Below are 19,507 nucleotides of genomic sequence, written 5' to 3' on the forward strand. Positions count from 1 at the left end.
ACTGTTATCTTTTCCTAGATCCTCCTTCAGCTCCTTTGGCTCTTGGACCAGTTTCGTGTTTATTTCTGGGACAAAGGATGCCAGGTTCTCCTGATAGACTTCTATTTTATCAAGGTTGGAAGCAGTGACATAAGTTCCAGCTCATACTTGTGGTTTTCAGGTTGGGCTTGTGGAGTCTAGCTAGTCTTTGCTACAGAGAGAACAGCTCCACCATGATGCCTTGGCAAGTTTTCATGTCTCCACATGGGCCATGTAGACAAGTCTTGCCAGATGCTCTCACATTTGGCAACACACCCTGTGATAACCCTAAAATATGAGAACATGGGGGACTTGTGAGGAACTGCTTACAAGGTCATTTCCCACCTACCTCTTAATCTACCAGAGAGTTTCTCTTCTTCACTGTCATTCAGATACTGATGAAGTATGAGGCTTTCTGCTTTGCCACTCTTAAAATGCAGCTGCAGAATGTAAAACTGCTTATCTATGTAATGCCGTAGTGTTTTCAACAATATGGTTTCCTATACCCATGTTGTTTTGTCATATGGCCCTTTCAGTTTTCGTGTCATCCTATAGGACAAAACTGGCACTTTTGACTACTTTCCTTTCACTTCTTATATAAATAATAAACTCTCTAAATCTTAAAATGTTTTTTTAGTTTTTTTTACTGACATAATCTGTCAGCTTTGCCTTGATACCTGCTTCCTCAAGTTCATATTTATTTTCCCCCTCTAATTCCCTGTGAACCATGGACTATCAGATGCCTTATTGTTTAAGGCCAAATCTATGTTTAAAAAAATACACATACACACACTCACACACACACACACACACTGGAAAGGGAAAGAGAAATAATCCAACTTTTTGAGGATTACTAATTACAGGACATTGACTCTGAATTGATACTAATTATTGGAGACCCACAATACCATTTTGGTCAACCACAAGGAGTTTATGAAGATTAAGTGATCAATAGATTTTTGGCTCAGATCATCCTCACAGTGAGAACAATGGATCCTCAAACCCACCCAGAGATTATTTTTTACTGTGGAATACAAAATTTGAATAAACTTCTTTAGCAACTGGCAATGCTATAGTTTCCTGAGATGTAGAGTGGAGCTATTATTTTAGGGAAAGCCATGTGAAAGCCAATCAAACTATCACTACAGACAAAAATAGTAAGCCCAAAGTAATATCATATTCCTTGAGGAATTGCAAAGATTCATGCCATGAACACTTATCTTGAAAGATGAAGGGTGGTGATTCCTACTAATCTTCATTCAATTCACTTATTTGGCCTGTGAAGAAGACAGCTAATCTTGGAAAATGAGAATGGATTACTGTACATTTAATCAGTGGAGACTCTAACTGCAGCTACTGTTCCAGATATACTTTAATTATCTGAGCAAATCTACATACCCACTGGCAGCAGTGTGCAAGCATTGAGCTGGCAAGTGCATCTTTTTCTGTATCTATTAGTAAAGATCATACAGTTTTTCAGCTGACAGGGCCGTGCTTAGTCTCCCTTATCCTACCATAGGATTATACAACTCTCTGGCCCTATGTCATATCTTAGACCACAGGAATCTTGATCTTGTTTCCAACTTACTAGATTTACCAAGAATTTACCAAGAAAAAATAAGGCTCTGCAACAGACCCAGGCTGCCATGCAAGCTGATTTACCATTTGGTCCATGTGAATTAACAGACCTGACGTTGTCTGAAATATCAGTTATAAATAGGGATGCTTTGTGGAGCCTTTAATAAGGGCTTGCAGAGGAATCATAGGGCAGACCCTTAGAATTGTTGAGCAAAGCAATGCTATCTTCTGTGGATAACTACTCTCCTTTTAAGAGATAGCTTTTGGCTTTTTACCAATGCTTAGTAGAAACTGAACGTTTTACTGTGGGCTACTAAGTTAACTTGTGACATGACCTGTCCATCATGAACCAGGTATTGTCTGTCCTTCAATCCATAACATTTGGCATGTACAACAGCACTCCATAAAATGAAAGTAGTATATATGAGATCAACCTCAAACATGTCCTGAAGGCACAAATAAAATGCAAGAGGAAGTGGCCCAAATGTTCACTGCCTATACTCCTGCTGCACTGAATTCTCTTTCTCAATCCACACACGTGTTGATGCTGGATGTGACCCCCAGTTGACACCTGAGCTGGTCCCAGACAATTAGAGGGTCCTCATCCCTCCCTTGCCCTTGGAATGTGCATTCTGCTTGCTAGAACCTGCCCCAGGATGCAGTCTTGAGAGAGCAACATGTTGTTGAGAGGCCAGGATTAGTATATGTGATTGAGCAAAGGTAAGTCTTCTACATAAACTTTTAAGATTCTGGGGTCCAAAAGACAGAGATGTAGTGAAAAGAAGGGGCACATGCACCCCAATGTTCATAGCAGCAATGTTCACAATAGCCAGACTGTGGAAGGAGCCGAAATGCCCTTCTACAGATGAATGGATAAAGATGTGGTTCATATATACGATGGAATATTACTCAGCCATCAGAAAGGATGAATACCCACTATTTGCAACAACATGGATGGAACTGGAGGGGATTATGCTAAGTGAAATAAGTCAAGCAGAGGAAGACAATTATGATTGGTTTCACTCTATGTGGAATATAAGGAACAGAATGGAGGACCACAGGGGAAGGGAGGAAAAACTAAATGGGAAGAAATCAGAGAAGGAGACAAACCATGAGAGACTCTGGACTCTGGGAAACAAACAGGGTTACAGAAAGGAGGGGGGTGGGGATATGGGGTAACCAGGTGATGGGTATTAAGGAGGTCACGTGTTGTGAGGAGCACTGGATGTTATAAGCAACTAATGAATTGTTGAACACTACATCAAAAACTAATGATGTACTATATGTTGGCTAACTGAACATAATTAAAAAAAAAAAAAAAGATTCTGGGATCCAGGGACAGAGATCTACTCATCTTGCGGCTGCCCAATACAAGCCTTGTGAGTAAGTTCCACTACCTACTAAATCTGCACACTACCAATCTTGAGTGGCCTGCCCCTTTCTTTAGTGTATCCATGCCCCTCGTTTGGGGGCCAGTTAAACCAAAAGTTGAACAGGTGACTGAGGAAGAAAAACTTAGCCTTGTTTCTGGATGGTTCTGCACAATACGCAAATATTACTCAAAGGACAGATGGTGCACTACTGCACCAATCCAGAGTGGTCCTGAAGGACAATGCCAATTGGAAATCTTCCCAGGGGATAAAACTTCAAGCTGCACAACTGGTTATTCACTTCACCTGGAAGGAGAGATGACTAGATGTATGGCTCTCCACAGATCCATAGGTTATGGACGGTGGCTCTGCAACTCCACCCAGCTAACATAGGATTCTGAAACTGTAGAGGTTTGTCTCTAGTTATTTCCCCATGTTCATTATTTAGTTATCTTCTATATATATTTCTGTCGTTAACAGCTGAATACCTAAAATAGGAAGCTTACAAGTTAATCTGTATAGGAATTTTTAAAAAGACAAGTAGAAAATCCTACTTTGTAGCCAGATCTGGGGTGGAGGAAAAGAACCCCAAGAAACATCTTAGGTTTTGGTAGCTAATGGATGAAGTAAGAATAAGAATGAGAAACATGGCAACATAACCAATGTGACTGCAGGATCTCCGTCTATTAGGGTATAAATGTGGAAATATTTTAGTTGTCTGGTTGATTTCAACTGTGCTCTATTGAATCTCCCATCTGTTCTAGCTTATAGAGACTCTATACTTGGGATAGGTGCCACAACTTTTCTGCTCCTTTTGGCTTTAAAATTTATTTTAGAAAACAAAATTCAGTCAGTTCTTTAGACTTAGTCTCCTGTCAAATCAAACCTCTCCTCCTCCTCCCTCACAGGCAAGTCTAATGTCTCAGAGCAAATGGTCTTCTCTCTTACACCTCCCCACCCCACTTTTCTGCCCCTCTTTCTTCTCTCAGATTCTATATTTTTAGGGGAATTTACACTACACATAGCCTGAAAATGACAGTGGAAAAAATAACGGAAAAACAAGGAAAGACTTGTCTCTAAACATATTCTAACCTCCACCTACAGAGTGCTTACATACAAATTGGTTTCCCCATCCACTGACTGTCTGCTGCCTATGTATCTATGTATCTATGTATGCATCTGTCTATTATCTATTATCTATCTATCTATCTATCTATCTATCTATCTATCTATCTATCTATCATCTATTATCTATATCTATCATCTATCTATCTATATCTATCATCTATGTATCTATCATCTATTTATCTATTTCTAGGTGTGCATGGAAAACTGAAACTATAATAAAGTGATCAAAATTTTTACAACACTTAAGCAGTTACATTCAGAACAACTTTTATGACCTTCCTTGGGATCTTCATCCAGTTGTACTTATAATAATCTATAAATACCAGTGTGCTATGACTGTTTTAAAAAGCATGGAGATGATTAATCCTTTTCTATTGTACTACTGCCAATTTTGCATTGTGGAGGAAGAAGCATCTATTGATATGGCTACCGTAGACCTTAAAGATAATTTAGATAAGACAAATTAAGTGACAAATCCAAATTCATCATGATCTGCAAGTAGAATTCTCCTCTCCTATTTTCTACATCAATTTGTAAAATGTGATTTCAACAGTGGTAGAAAATTACTAGATTTATTATGCACATTTATAAAATATATAGATATAGAATTTGGCTGTTTCATGTGATATAGGTAAAAAAAGGAAATAAAAATAAATAAAATGTCCCCCAGCATCTGAATCATAGACATTCTAAAGCCAAACTATCATTAAGTCATTAGAAGAAGTGGAAAGACTTAACATCATTATAGACTGATAAATTAAAACAGTCCTCCTTGGTCACGTCCTACTGAAGTGCAATTCTGACAAATACTAGGAAAAAAAGAAGAAGAAGAAGAAGAAGAAGAAGAAGAAGAAGAGAGAGAGGGGGGTGACATTTATTTATTTGAGGATTGTTGGGAAGGTACCTGGGGTTGAAAGAAGAGATGGAGAGCAAAGTTTGGAGGGGAAGCCTCAGCAACTAGAATCTAGGGTGTAAATACCACCTCTTTAGTTCTCTCCCTGTCAACTCCCTGTCCCTTTCTCTTTAATTGTGAACTTCATTCCTGTCCACACTGGAGGGACTTTGTTTCAGGAGAGTAGCCTGCACTCACATTTCCAGAGCCCCACGATCAGAGTAAGAAGAATGGTTGGGGCAGGCTTGGGTAGGATGAAATGGGGAGAAAGGATTCTCTGAAATCTCTTCTTCCAAATAACTATTTACTGTGGCTGTGTAGGTTGGGTAAGCCATCGGAAGGCAGCTTGCTTTTAGGCCTCTTTACTTTCCTAGGGTAATAAAGAACAGTCTCTAAAAGTGTCTGGGGTTGTCTATGGCCCCCAGGAGAATCATTGTGAGGTAGATGACCCTCCTTCCCAGCTATCACTACTATTTGAGTTTACTGATCTGTGGAAAATAATACGCTGGATAAAAACACATGCTCATGATAATCAGTGAGAATAGGCTTCCAACACCACAAACTACTGCTTATTTCTTAGTTATAAGCAAAGGGCAGTTTGACTGAAAAAGTTGTATTTGATTCTGAAAAGGTCACTGATGTTTATATTTCAAATTGAGTCACAAAACAATATCGGAATGCTCAGACATTTAGAATTGTATGAATTGTTTTAAATATTGCTGCAGAGCACAACAATATGGCTGGCATGGAACCCTCAGGCCCTCGGCTAGGCACGGCCACATTTATTGCCTGCTACATTAGGGACAAAAAATAGGAACCCTGACACCAGATTGGGGGAGAAAAAGAATTAACAATTAGCTTTTCTCTCACAGAGGGCTGCACAGTATTTTAAAATTTTTAAAATGACTTTATTATTATTTTTTTAGAGTAAGTTAAGATTCACAGCACCATTGAAGGCAGGGCAGAGAGATTTCCCATAGATCCTCTGTCACTGCAAATGCATATCAAAGTGCCCCAGCAGAGTAGTACATTCGTTACAGTCGATGAACATCATAATTACCCAAAGTTCATAGTAAGTTCACCTTAGGGTTCACTCTTGTTATTGTGCATTCTGTGGACTTGGACAAACGTATCATGACAAGTATCCAACGTTAGGGTATCATATAGAGTTTTTCACAGTCCTAAAAATCCTCTGTGCTGTATTTATCTCTCCCATCACACCTCCACCCTTGGCAACACTGATCTTTTTACTGTTTCCATAGTTTTGCTTTTCTCGGGATGTCACATAGTTGGAACCGTAAAATATATAGCCTTTTCAGATTGGCTTCTTTTGCTTAGCAATGTGTATTTAAGTTTCCTGGATATATTTTCATGGCTTGGCAGCTCATTTATTTTCAATGCTGAATAATATTCCATTGTCTGGATGTACCACTGATTATTTATCCATTCACTTACTGAAGGGCATCTTGGTTGCTTCCAAATTTTGGCAATTATGAACAAAACTGCTATAAACATCCATGTGGTTTTTGTGTGGACACAAGTTTTCAACTCCTGTGGTAAAATGCCTTTGTCAGAATGTATTGTAAGAATACATTCAGTTTTGTAAGAAACTGCTAAACTGTTTTCCAAAGTGGCTGTACCATATCGCATTCCCACCTGCAATATGAGAGTTCCCTTTGCTCCACATTCTTGTCAACATTTGGGATTATCAGTGTTTTGGATTTTGGCCATCCTAATTAGTGTGTAGTGATATCTCATTGTTCAAATTTGCATTTACCTAATGACCTGTGATGTGGAAAACATCGTTTCATATGCTTATTTGCCATATGCATTTTTTTTAGTGCGGGTCTGTTAAGGTCTTTGGCTCCTTTTTTAATTGGGTTGTTTGTTTTCTTATTGTTGAATTTTAAGAGTTCTTTGTATATTTTAGGTAACAGTCCTTAATTAGATATGTCTTTTGAAAATATTTTCTCCCAGACTATGGCTTGTCTTCTCATTTTCTTGACAATGTCTTTCAATGAACATCAGTTTTTAATTTTAATAATGTCCAGGTTATTAATTCTTTCTTTCCTGGATCATGGTTTTGGTGTTGTATCTAAAAAGTTATCACCATGCCCTGTGTCATTTACATTTTCTCCTGTGTTATCTTCTAGAAATTTTGTATTTTTGCATTTTACATTTAAGTCATTTTGAGTTAGTTTTTGTGAAAGGTGTAAGGTCTGTGTCTAGATTCATGTTTTTGCCTGTGGATGTCCAGTTGTCACAGCACCAATTATTGAAAAGACTATCTTTGCTCTATTGTATTGCCTTTTCTCCTTTATCACAGATCAGTTGACTTTATGTAGATCTACTCCTGGTCTCTCTATTGTGTTCTGTGAATCTATTTGTCTATTCTTTCACTAATACCAGACTGTCTAGATTTCTGTAGCTTTACTGTTAAGTCTTGTAGTTGGCTAGTGTTTGTCCTCCAACTTTGTTCTTCTCTTTCAAATAGCTGGCTCTGTGTTGGCTATTCTAGATCTGTCCCTTTGCATATAAACTTTAGAATCAGTTTGTTGGTATATATACAAAATGACTTGCTGGTGTTTTGATTGGGATTGCATTGAATCTACAGATCAAGTTAGAAAGAATTAACATATTGACAATATTGATTCTTCCTATCCACGAACATGGAATGTCTTTCCATTTATTTAGTTTTTCTTTGTTTTTATTCATCAGAATTTTATAGTTTTCCTCATATAGATCTTGTATATATTTTGTTAGATTTATACCTAAGTATTTCACTTTTATCAGGTATCATCAGGTACTAATATAAATGGTATTGTGTTTTCAATTCCAAATGCCACTGGTTCATGGCTAGTGTATAGGAAATCAATCAATTTTTGTATATTAACCTTATAGCATACACCTTTGCTATAATTACTTATTAGTTCCAGTAACTTTTTTTTTTTTTTTTTTGGTCACTTTTGGGGTATTCTATGTAGACAACCATGTCATTTGCAAACCAAGACAATTTTATTTCTTCCTTTGCAATCTGTATACATTTCATTTCTGTTTCTTGTCTTATTGCACTAGCTAGAAATTCCAGTACAACATTGAAAAGGAGTAGTGAGAAAGGACATTCTTGCTTTGTATCTAATCTTAGAAGGAATACTTCGTTTCTCACCATTAAGTAAGATGTTAGATGTGGGTTGTTTTTGTTGTTGTTGTTTTTTATTGTTGCCGTTTTTGAGGGGGGTAGATATATTATCAAGGCGAGGAAGTTCTTTATTTCTAGTTCACAGAAATTTTTTATCATGAATAAGAGTTAGATTTTGTCAAATGTTTTTTTCTGAATCTATTGATAGCATCATGTGATTTTTCTTTTTTAGGCTATTGAAGTGATAGATCACATTAACTGGTTTTTGAATATTGAAACAGCTTTCTGTACCTGGTATAAAACTTGTGTGGTTGCTGCACATTTTTAGATCATATGTCTTTGTAAATACGTGGTCAACTTTCTTGGAGATAAACACATCATTGTTTTGGTAAATAATTAAAATACTTAATAAAATAAAAAAAATCAGCTTTACACTCCTTATTTTAAGATAAACAAAAATGGCATACAATTCATGTAAATTTTAAAATTCACTGGCTACCTGCCTATTATGGACACTATTGCAACCACACTGTTTTTGTTTGTTTGTTTTTGTTGTTCCTGGAGCATCCTGGGCTGACTCCTACTTCAGAGCCTTTGCTATTATTTTTCTTTGTATATGGAAATTTTCCCACATATATTTATGGCTTTCTCCTTCATCACTATAGTTCTTTAAGTCTTCAGTCAAATATCACCTTCCCTGTGAGACATTCCATGTCAAACCATATTAAAAAATGCAACTGTTTACAACAGACCCATTATTTCTAATCTACACTTCCTAGTTGGTTATTTTCCATAACACTTAATATTCTCTAACATTATAAGTAGATAAATGGTGTGATGGCTAATTTTATGTGTCAACTTGTTATTTGGACAAACATTATTCTGTATGTGTCTGTGTGGATGTTTTTGGATGAGGTTAACATTTAAATTGGTAGGCTGTGTAGATTGCCTTCCCTCAAGTTGGTGGGACTGACCCAGTTAGCTGAAGGCCTGAAGAGAAATAAAAAAAAAAAAAAAAAAAGAGTGACTGTTACCAGAATAAGAGAGAATTCTTTCTCCCTGACTGCCCTCAAATTAGAACATTGGCTTTTTCTTGCCTTTAAATTTGAACTGAGGGGCACCTGGGTGGCTCAGTCGTTGGCCATCTGCCTTCAGCTCAGGTCATGATCCCAGGATCCTGGGATTAAGCCCCGCATCGGGCTCCCTGCTCAGCGGGAAGCCTGCTTCTCCCTCTCCCTCTCCCCCTGCTTGTGTTCCCTCTCTCGCTGTGTCTCTCTCTGTCAAATAAATAAATAAAATCTTAAACATAAATAAATAAATAAATAAATAAATAAATAAATAAATTTGAACTGAAACATCAGCTCTTCCAGGATCTCAAACCTATTTGCCTTAGAACTGGAGCTACACCATTGGCTTTCTGGGGTCTCCTGCTTGGCAATTCATCCAGTAGAAATTAGGTCTTATCAGCCTTCATAATCATGTGTGCCAAATCCTTATAATAAGTATCTTTATAGCCTACTCATTCTCTTTCTCTTGTAAACCCTAATACAGATAGATGATAGATAGAGAGATAGGTAGATAGATATTTAGATAGACAGTCACACATGTACTAATATACATATATATGCATATACAGTTTGTGGGTTAATTGTCTGTCTCCTCTTCCACTAAAATGTTAAGCACATGACAGCATGGATTTTTGTCTTCCTTGTTCATTGCTGTATTCCCAGTGCACTGTAGGAGAGTATGTAAGTAAATGAACAAGAATGTATTATATATGTTTTTTTTTTTTTTATTTAAGATTTTTTATTTATTTATTTTGCGAGAGAGAGAATGAGAGACAGAGAGCACGAGAGGGAAGAGGGCAGAGGGAGAAGTAGACCCCCTGCTGAGCAGGGAGCCCGATGTGGGACTCGATCCCGGGACTCCAGGATCATGACCTGAGCCGAAGGCAGTCGCTTAACCAACTGAGCCACCCAGGCGCCCATGTATTATATATGTTATATATGTTATATATTCTTGTTCATTCATTCACATATAAATATATTTCCTGAATATTAGCATCTGTAAGGCTATTTCTACACAATGCTAAAACACGTTTTTAAACAATCTGCAACTAAATTCCACCAAACCAAACTATGTGGGCAAGTAAAGAAATGGAGGTATGTGTGTGATAGTGGAAAATTCTGGATATAGTCACTTCAGTAATTTTATTCATCTTTGACAATAATCTCCCTCACAACAAGGCTTATGTAATTACCTAAAAGTTGGGTTTCTGAAGCAGCTGAAAAGAAATACAATAAAATGTCATAAGCAATTCTAATGGATCACATAGTCATGGCCACAGGGAAGGAAAGCAAATATAGTTGTTTACGCTTTGATGATGTAAATGGTCAATATTTCAGACTTGAATTAATCATTTTTAGCAGCAGCATTGCTGTAATTCTTTAAGAATCTATCTAATTGTGTGCAGCTGCTGCAAACCATTATATCATGATTAGTCTTAAAGATTTCTCTCTTGACTTAAAAACTAGATTACGGTACTTAGGAAAAACGACCTGCCTGTATCACCTTGCACATAGTAGACCCTCAACAAGTTTATATTAGAAATAGTAATGAGATTGATAATAAATGCAACCCCTGTGTCAATAAGCAGAACAGAACTACTATCTGCTTGAAATACTCCAAAGTCTTTTCCACCAAAGAAAGTACAAATTACTCAGCCTTGTAGTCAGTGACCTCTTCCACTTTTCCTCTTACATTTTCTAATGTAGCTCTCACCACTCTCTTTATTTTCCTAATGCACTAACCATATAAAATGTTTGTTGTTTCCTGAACATGATCCATTTTTTGCCATCTTTGTACCTTTACCACACTGTCCCTTCCACTGGAAAAAAAAAAACAAAACACAAAAAACAAAAAAACAAAACCTTTCCCAGGGCACCTGGGTGGCTCAGTGGGTTAAGTGTTTGCCTTCCATTCAGGTCATGATCCCAGGACCCTGGGATGGAGCCCCCACATCAGGATGTGTGCTCAACGGGGTGCCTGCTTCTCCCTCTCCCTCTGCCTGCAGCTCCCCCTGCTTGTGCGCTCTCTCTTTCTCTCAAATAAATAAGTAAAATCTTAAAAAACAAACAAACAAAAAAACACAACCCTTTCCCACTACTCCTAGTGAAATTGTCTCTTGATAATAGGTTATACTGAAAGCTATGTCCTCAATATTTCTTAATCCTCTCAATAAAACTGTATTCTTTCTTCTTTTAAAAATTCAAAATTTTATACCATTCTTAAAGCTGGTTTCAATACAAATGTAATAAATAACTACTTAATTAAGGTTTCAGATCTTTAAGAATAAAATCTATATTTTGAAACTCTGGTATCAAACGGGGTTCTCATAGGTATCTGTTGAATTGAGGAGATAATGGAGTTATCTCAAGACATGAGGAAAATTTTCCAAATAATTTAAAGAAAAAATTGCTTTTCTTTGGCTCTAATGGAAAATTTTCAACTTATATATCGGAAATTCACAAACAAAAGTCATGTTTACTAATATATTAATACTGAATAAGGATGTAAGCAGGACCTTGATAATGTTTTTAATCTACCCCCATTTCTTTTATTTTTCTTTCTAACAAGGCTCTTATTTTCTGATATTATGGCATATACCACAGTGCAAAAATGTTCATGATTCCGTTTTACTAGGTGATAAGCTCATTGGCTCCAAACGCTCTATTTGCTTCCTCATTGCAGAGCAAGCATCTGGCATAGTGCATAGTCTATATCAGTTTTCTGGGGTAGAAATCCATGGTGTCATGGATAAGGGCACTAATTTAGAATGACACAGATATGTCATTAGATCCTGGTTCCCGTACTTCATATTTGTGTTATTTTGCTCAGATGCTAATTTGACTACTCTTTTTTTCGTTTTTACATTTATCCTTACTATTTTGCTTAGACACTAATTTACAATTTCTTCATACGTAAAATGGAGACAAGAACAGCAACTAACTCGGAGGACTGCTGCGAGACTTCAAGTGTTATTGTGGCATCTGACACAGGGAAAGTGCTCAAGGAACCTTAGCTCCTGTGTAGTACATGGGGGTGGAAAGAATGGACTCTGGAGCTAGCCACCTTGATTCCAATATCAGCCCCATCAGGCTAGCTAGGTGACACTAGGCACATTGCCTAACTTCTGGGACCCGTATGCTTATCTGGAACAATTGAGATTATAACAGTTTATATAGCAGTTGTCTTGGGTACTAATTGAGTTATATGGTGATAAACTTAAAGTAGTTCTTGGTTCTTGTAGTAAGCACTTTATAAACATTTATTATTATTTATTTAAAAATTGTGATTTGAGGGACGCCTGGGTGGCTCAGTTGGTTAAGCAACTGCCTTCGGCTCAGGTCATGATCCTGGAGTCCCGGGATCGAGTCCCGCATCAGGCTCCCTGCTTGGCAGGGAGTCTGCTTCTCCCTCTGACCCTCCTCCCTCTCATGCTCTCTGTCTCTCATTCTCTCTCTCTCAAATAAATAAATAAAATCTTTAAAAAAATAAAAAAATGAAAAAATAAAAAAAATAAAAATTGTGATTTGAGGCTTGATTTACATACATACTTTCCAAACTATGACCATAGATTTCTTTTATTTTTATATGTACTTTCGAATCTATTGCAAAATCCTAAAATGTAAGTATACATCCACCACAACTTTATTTGAGTCTCTTAACATATTGGATCTGGATTATTGTCACTGTCTCCTAACTGGTCTCCTGATTTCCTAATTTTCTTCCTCTCCAATCCATCCTCTCTCTTTCTCTTAAGTTGTCTCCCTGATTTTGTCGCTCCCATCTTTAAAGTGCCTCAATGACCTTCTCCGGCCTAAATAGAATTCTTGGCTTAAGACACATACTCTATTATTTGGTTCCTCTATTCCCTTTATAATAACTTTCCAGGGGCACCTGGGTGGCTTGGTCAGTTAAGCATTTGACTCTTGATTTCTGCTCAGGTCATGATCTCAGGGTTGTGGGATTGAGCTCTGTGTCAGGCTCCACTCAGCATGGAATCTGCTTGAGATTCTCTCTCTCACTCTCCCTCTGTCCCTCCCCTCTGTTCTCTCTCAAATAAATAAATAAATATCTTAAAACATATATAATAACTTTCCAAACACATTATCTTTCTCCCCCATTCCCTACCTATCATTCCTACACCTTTGAACTTTGGCATGTTATTTCTTCTGTAATTGTTTTTGGACATCTCTCTTATTTTGCCTGGTTAGTTCCTATCCAGCCTTCAAGACTCAGCACAAACGACATTTTCTCCAGCACTTCATTAACATAAGCCCAGTTAAGCAACCTGTGGTCTAAGAACACTCTGAACAGATCACTAATATTTGTGTTTGCTGTATTGTCTATGTCTCCTTCTAATCTGTGAACTCTTCAACGGCAGGGTTTCATTTTCTCTGCATTTAAGAAACCTTCTACAATGCCAATTGTGAATAAGTTTCCATTAAAATAAAGAAGAGTGAATGGCCTTTGAAATTATGCAACACTTATATAATACTAATGATCACTCTTTTCTAAAATTTTGTCGCCCTTGTCTTAAATCCACTGTGAAACACACAGATGCACCACTCCACTTACTTCCCAGTAGGTCTTGAGGGATGCACTTTACATAGATTATAAAATTATAAAATTTAAATTGACTCTCTGGTGTAAGGAAATTATGTGTAAATGATATTTTAATATGAAACAAATGTTCACATAACATTGTGGAAATAAAAACATGAATCAAATTCTATAAATAAGACCAATATGACTGAAAGGCGCTCTGAGAGTATTTTGCTCCAATGCCAAAACACAACTGGTCAATTCACTTAATCTGATGAAAACTCAGATAAGCCATTTTTACCTCAAAGCATCAATAGGCTGTGAGGCAGAAAGAAAAAACGAAATGGCCAGTTTCAAATCAGAGAACGTGGCCAGAATTTATGTCTTCAAACTAAAAATTGCTTAATATAATCTAAGACCCTGTCACAGAAGGAGGTAATCTGCTATAGAATACAGTTGCCTTTTGGGGCGCCTGGGTGGCACAGTAGGTTAAGCATTTGCCTTAGGCTCAGGTCATGATCCCAGGGTCCTGGGACTGAGCCCCACGTTGGGCTCTCTGCTCAGTAGGGAGCCTGCTTCTCCATCTTCCTCTGCCTGCTACTCCCCCTGCTTGTGTTCTCTCTCTCTCTGTCAAATAAATAAAATCTTAAAAAAAAGAATACAGTTGCTTTTTAAAGGTGTCCAACACTTTCCCAAATTATATTTAAATTATGGCTGCCATTATATTTAGAGAAGAGCTTCCTGAAAGCAATGGATCATTATGATAATTATATGCCCATCTCTTAATTAATCATGCTAAATGCAACTGGCTTTGAATTTAAAGACCTGTGTTAAAATCAAACTCCTACTGGAACAGGTTATGTGACCTTTGATAAATTACTTACTTTTTCTAAGCTTCAGTTACCGCATGCCTCAGGGGTATAATGGGCATAATAATACCACCTCAAGGAAATGTGGGAAATATGAAGTAAGCTATTGTACCACCGATAAGTTTTTCAGTTGCATTAATAGAAAATCTCAGGATAGAGGCGAAAGAACATTAATAACTGAGTTATCAGAATGAAACTGAATGAAACTGAGTCAAGCACCAATCCCTGAGCAAATAGCCATGGAAGCTAGCAAAGCCTACTGTGTTTATTGACTATAGCCTGGGTTACATGTGTTCCTAAATCATTTGAGGTTCAATCAGGGAAGCATAACTGCATAACCAATAATCTCTAATATAGCAGGGATTTGGGATTTGGCCTTGCACAATTGTTGGAGTGGGTTAAGCAGTCTCTCTAAAGCTGCTGTTGTTTTCACATCTGAGGATGATGAGCTTGCAATGAGAAGGGAAGCAATGAGGGGCAAGATGGATGTACAGAGCAAGCTAGAGCACACAACACAAACCAAGAGCCCAGGAGGAGAGACTAAAACCTGTGTCAGTCCTTCTCTCCTCTGGGGTTTTGTTAGAGGTCATTGAGAGGATGTGACCTCCAGTTGACCCAGGAGCTGGACCTGGGCAATCAGAGGCTCCTCCTGCCTCTCCTGTCCTTGGGATGGGTTCTGCTCACCGTTCCCCAGTGGGGCCACACTTGAGAGAGCCATAGGAACAGTCTTGAGAGAGCACAGTGATGTTGCGGTCCTCTGGATGCTGTGGGCGTGTGGCTGTGGCTGAACCCACATAAGGCCTCTACGCACTATGATGATTCTGGTGGGCAGACGTGGAAGTCCACTGGTCTTGTAGCCCCCAACACAAGCCTGGTGTGTAAGTTCCTGTGCTTATCAAACCTACCACCTACCATTCTGGAGTAGCTGCTTCTTTCCTTGGTCTCCAAGTAGGGGGCCCAGTTTCACATTTCACCTCAGAAGGTGCCAAGTTGCAAACTGACCAAGAGGTATCAATGGGAGAAATCCCAAGTTGGCCGTTGACCTCCCTGTGGGAAGGATGGCCCCTATGTCATGTAGTTGTGGCCTGCAGTGTGTGTACAGGGACGCCTCCCAAACTTGGCTGGTGCGATTCATTTGTTGAGGGCTGGCAGACAAGGTGGGAGAGCAGGATAATTGGTTGGAAACTTAGATTGCCATTATGCAAAGCTGGGGTGGGGTGGGGGTGGGGCCTCAAGCTATGGCGGATTAAGTTCTGAGCACTTGTGACACAGCTTGGTTGGGACACTAAGAGGTGGAGTCCCTGGGAAAGTGAGAGCAAAGGGGAGGGTGTTGTGCTATTGACAGTGAAATGGACAAACTGTAGTCAGACCCCTAATACAAAAGAAAGCAAAAGCACTGCAACAACAGCCCCAGCCCCCCACCCTCAAGTATCTGTCTTTTTGATTTTAGACTCCTGCTGTTCCAGTGGTGTCAGGTCACAGGATGGGCACCTGATGGAAATACCTTTCTACAGTGTGCCCACTTGTATGTGTGGCAAACGATCCAATACGCTTGGTGTATGGGTATCCTGGAGAAGCCAGGGGTCTTCCTCACTGTGATGAACACACACACACACGCACACACAACAATATGAATGATCTGTACAATGGCTGCTGCTTCATTTCTGCCTCCAGAATCTCCCAAGAATTTTCCATGTGGCTGCTCTAATTAGAAAGATCCAATAAAGAGAATTCTGGGAAATGTAGTTCAGCTTAGCCCACTGGCCTTATTACAGAGACTCCACTGAAGCTTTAGAGCTAAGATGGCAGTCATCCCCCTCAGAGCACGGAGGCTCAGAGAGGATTTTGTTTTTACTGAAAGAATGGATAATGTGCATATGGTTGACAGACAGCAAGGCATCTCCAATGGATCTATTTAAATAGTCCAAGCTTGAGCTTACTACACAGTAAACACCATGTATAAGATGAACACGAAGGCCTCCAAAACAAACCTTTAATTGAAAAAATATAATGATAATCTAAAATGTATTCAGTGAATACCATCTGTGCACTTATGGGCTTCTTTTCTGCAAAAAAAAAAAAAAATCGTTCTTAAAATACAGAAATTTATTGTATAATTACCACAAACTTTTTAGCTGTCTTACTCTAACCCATGTTTTATTTTTTGGTTCATTGTGGTGTGATATCCCTCATCAATGTGACACAAATCTTAGTCCATTGGGATGAAATACAAAAGATAAAATAAAGGATAATGCCGTGGTTATTTTTCTTAAATTTTCTGGATACCATGGTTAAGCAAGGACAATAAACAATATTCATAAAATGTCTGCTCTCTGCATTCCCACAAGAAAATTGGCATTTTAATTATGGAAATCTTCTTCATAACCATCTTCTCTCCATGAAAACAGTCATTTGACACATTAGTGCATGTATAGGTCGATTATAAAACCTAAACAGTTCCATTAGATAAAAGACCTAAAATGATTATGAAAAATGTTCTTTTTCTTCCAAAGTATTCTAAATCAAACACTTAATAGTACAATATGTTTCAGGTTAATTAGTTTAATCCAGTTTTAATTAAGTTCATGTTTCCATGCCAACAAATGGTTTTTAAATTGTTGAAATCTTGATGTTTCAGAATATGATAAAATTAATTACCTAAGAGCATTTGACTCAATTTTTTTGGAAGTATGAAGTGCAATTTTAGCATCACTATAGCAATGACTTTAATATTAGCAACAAGTCATGATAGAGAACTTTGAAAAAAAACTGCTCTATACTGTAAGGGTTACTTTTATATTCTAAATTTTATGTGTGTAATTTTTCTAATGCACCTCTCCTTGGATTATATATGATTTTACAAAATTAGATGCATGAGGAGACACAAACACAAGCATACACCTGCCAGTTAGCTATCAGCCCCAATCATCCCCATTTCCAAGCATAAAAAGTCTGTTTTCTGTTAATACTGTACTATGCCTATACATTCAAATGGTAGATTAAGACTAACAGCCAAATGGGTGGCTTTGGACTAATTTATAAATTCCAATTATCTCACTGACTTGCTTCGAAAAGAGGTAAAATTCTCAGTCTGAGATAAGGACAAACATGACCTACAAATGCCTAGAAATAGGGATATACTAGTTGAAGAAAAATTTTATATACTCCAAGAATTTTATTTTTATATTTGCATTGCCTTTTCTCAGATTATCCTTGTTTTTGTCAGGACCCAGTGAGGAAATGAAAACCATATTAGTTATTTCAACAGAAAGACTTTAATGCAGAAACTTGTTACGCAGCTATGACACCTGAATACATAGAGGGAACATTCAGGAACTCAGAGATGATGACTGCATGAACTAGCCATCATCTCTAGGGATGCAGCAGAAACGGATAAGAACATAGAAGCTCAGAAGAGGAGCCTCACATGGCTGGTGCCCCTCCAGACTCTGATGAGGGGAGGGTGTTAGCTGGCTGCTGCTGGTACCTCTGAGAGCATGTCCTATGGCTGGTTCTGGAAGGGCTGAAGGATGCCTGAGGCTGGAACAAATTAAGGATGCTTTAACAAATTCCTGGGGCTGGGATGAAGCATTGCCATTCTTAGGGGATTGTGTGAGGAGCAGCACAAAATGAGAGACACAAATCCCTTCTTTCCTTTGCCTTTTTAATCTTTTCAATCAATGTCTTCTACTGGCTGAGTCTATGAGGTGCCACTCACAAAGAAGTATCACGGTTGGTACAGAGTGTTGGCAATTGTACTTAAAATGTGACTTTAAAGCTAAGACAATAGGTAAACGGCCAGCACATGGCAGTTATAATTTATTCTTTTTAGCTGGTCTGTTAGTTTCTCTCTGACTTTAAAAGCTTCTTTATTCCTCCTGGAGTTTTCCAGTTTACTTGAAATTCCTCACTTCCTCCTCTTTTTCCCTTTTCATGGAAATTCCTGGTCTTTTTCATCAAATCAATGTCTAATGGGCCACTCTTCCATTTCTTTGGGTGTTTTTTTTTTGTTTTTGTTTTTGTTTTTATTTTTTATTTTTTTTTAAAGATTTTATTTATTTATTTGACAGAGAGATAGAGACCACAAGTAGGCAGAGTGGCAGGCAGAGGGAGAGGGAGAAGCAGGCTCTCCACTGAGCAGGGAGCCAGACGTGGGGCTCGATCCCAGGACCCCAGGATCATGACCTGGCTGAAGGCAGCCACTTAACCGACTGAGCCACCCAGGTGCCCCTGTTTTTATTTTTTAATTTTGTTAGTTAACATAGAGTGCAATATTGGTTTCTGGAGTAGAATTCAGTGATTCATCACTTTCATAAAACACCCAGTGTTCATCACAAGTACTCTCCTTAATACCCATCCCCCATAATCCCATCCCCCATCTACCTCCCTCCATCAACCCTCAGTTTATTCTCTATCTCTGAGTCTCTTATGGCTTGTTTTCCTCTCTCCTTTTTTTCTTTTCCTCCTTCCCATATGTTCTTCTGTTTTCTTTCTTAAATTCCACTTATGAGTGATATCATATGGTATTTGTCTTTCTCTGACTGACTTATTTTTACTTAGCATAATATCCTCTAGTTCCAACCAGTGTTTTTATACGTAACTGTATTCCAGTTTTTCCTATCTTGGAACCTCTGCTAACCTGAAATTTTTGAGCACTGCTAGAAGAATCCATTATTCCTGTACTCTTTTAATTTAAGTGATAAGATGGAGAAAGCAGGTTTACAAAAGGAAAAAATCATTAAATGTATACTTATCAGAAATCAGGAATGAGAAACAAAAAAATATATGCAAACTATGGGTGATACATGATGCTAGGTTGCCTCTTTGATTTGAGCTGGTATGTGATAGTGACAAAACAGTTACATTTCCTCATTTTAAAAATAGGGGTGATAATATATATAATACT

The sequence above is a fragment of the Halichoerus grypus genome, chromosome 3, assembly GCF_964656455.1.
Source record: "Halichoerus grypus chromosome 3, mHalGry1.hap1.1, whole genome shotgun sequence".
In the NCBI taxonomy this organism is placed as follows: Eukaryota; Metazoa; Chordata; class Mammalia; order Carnivora; family Phocidae; genus Halichoerus; species Halichoerus grypus.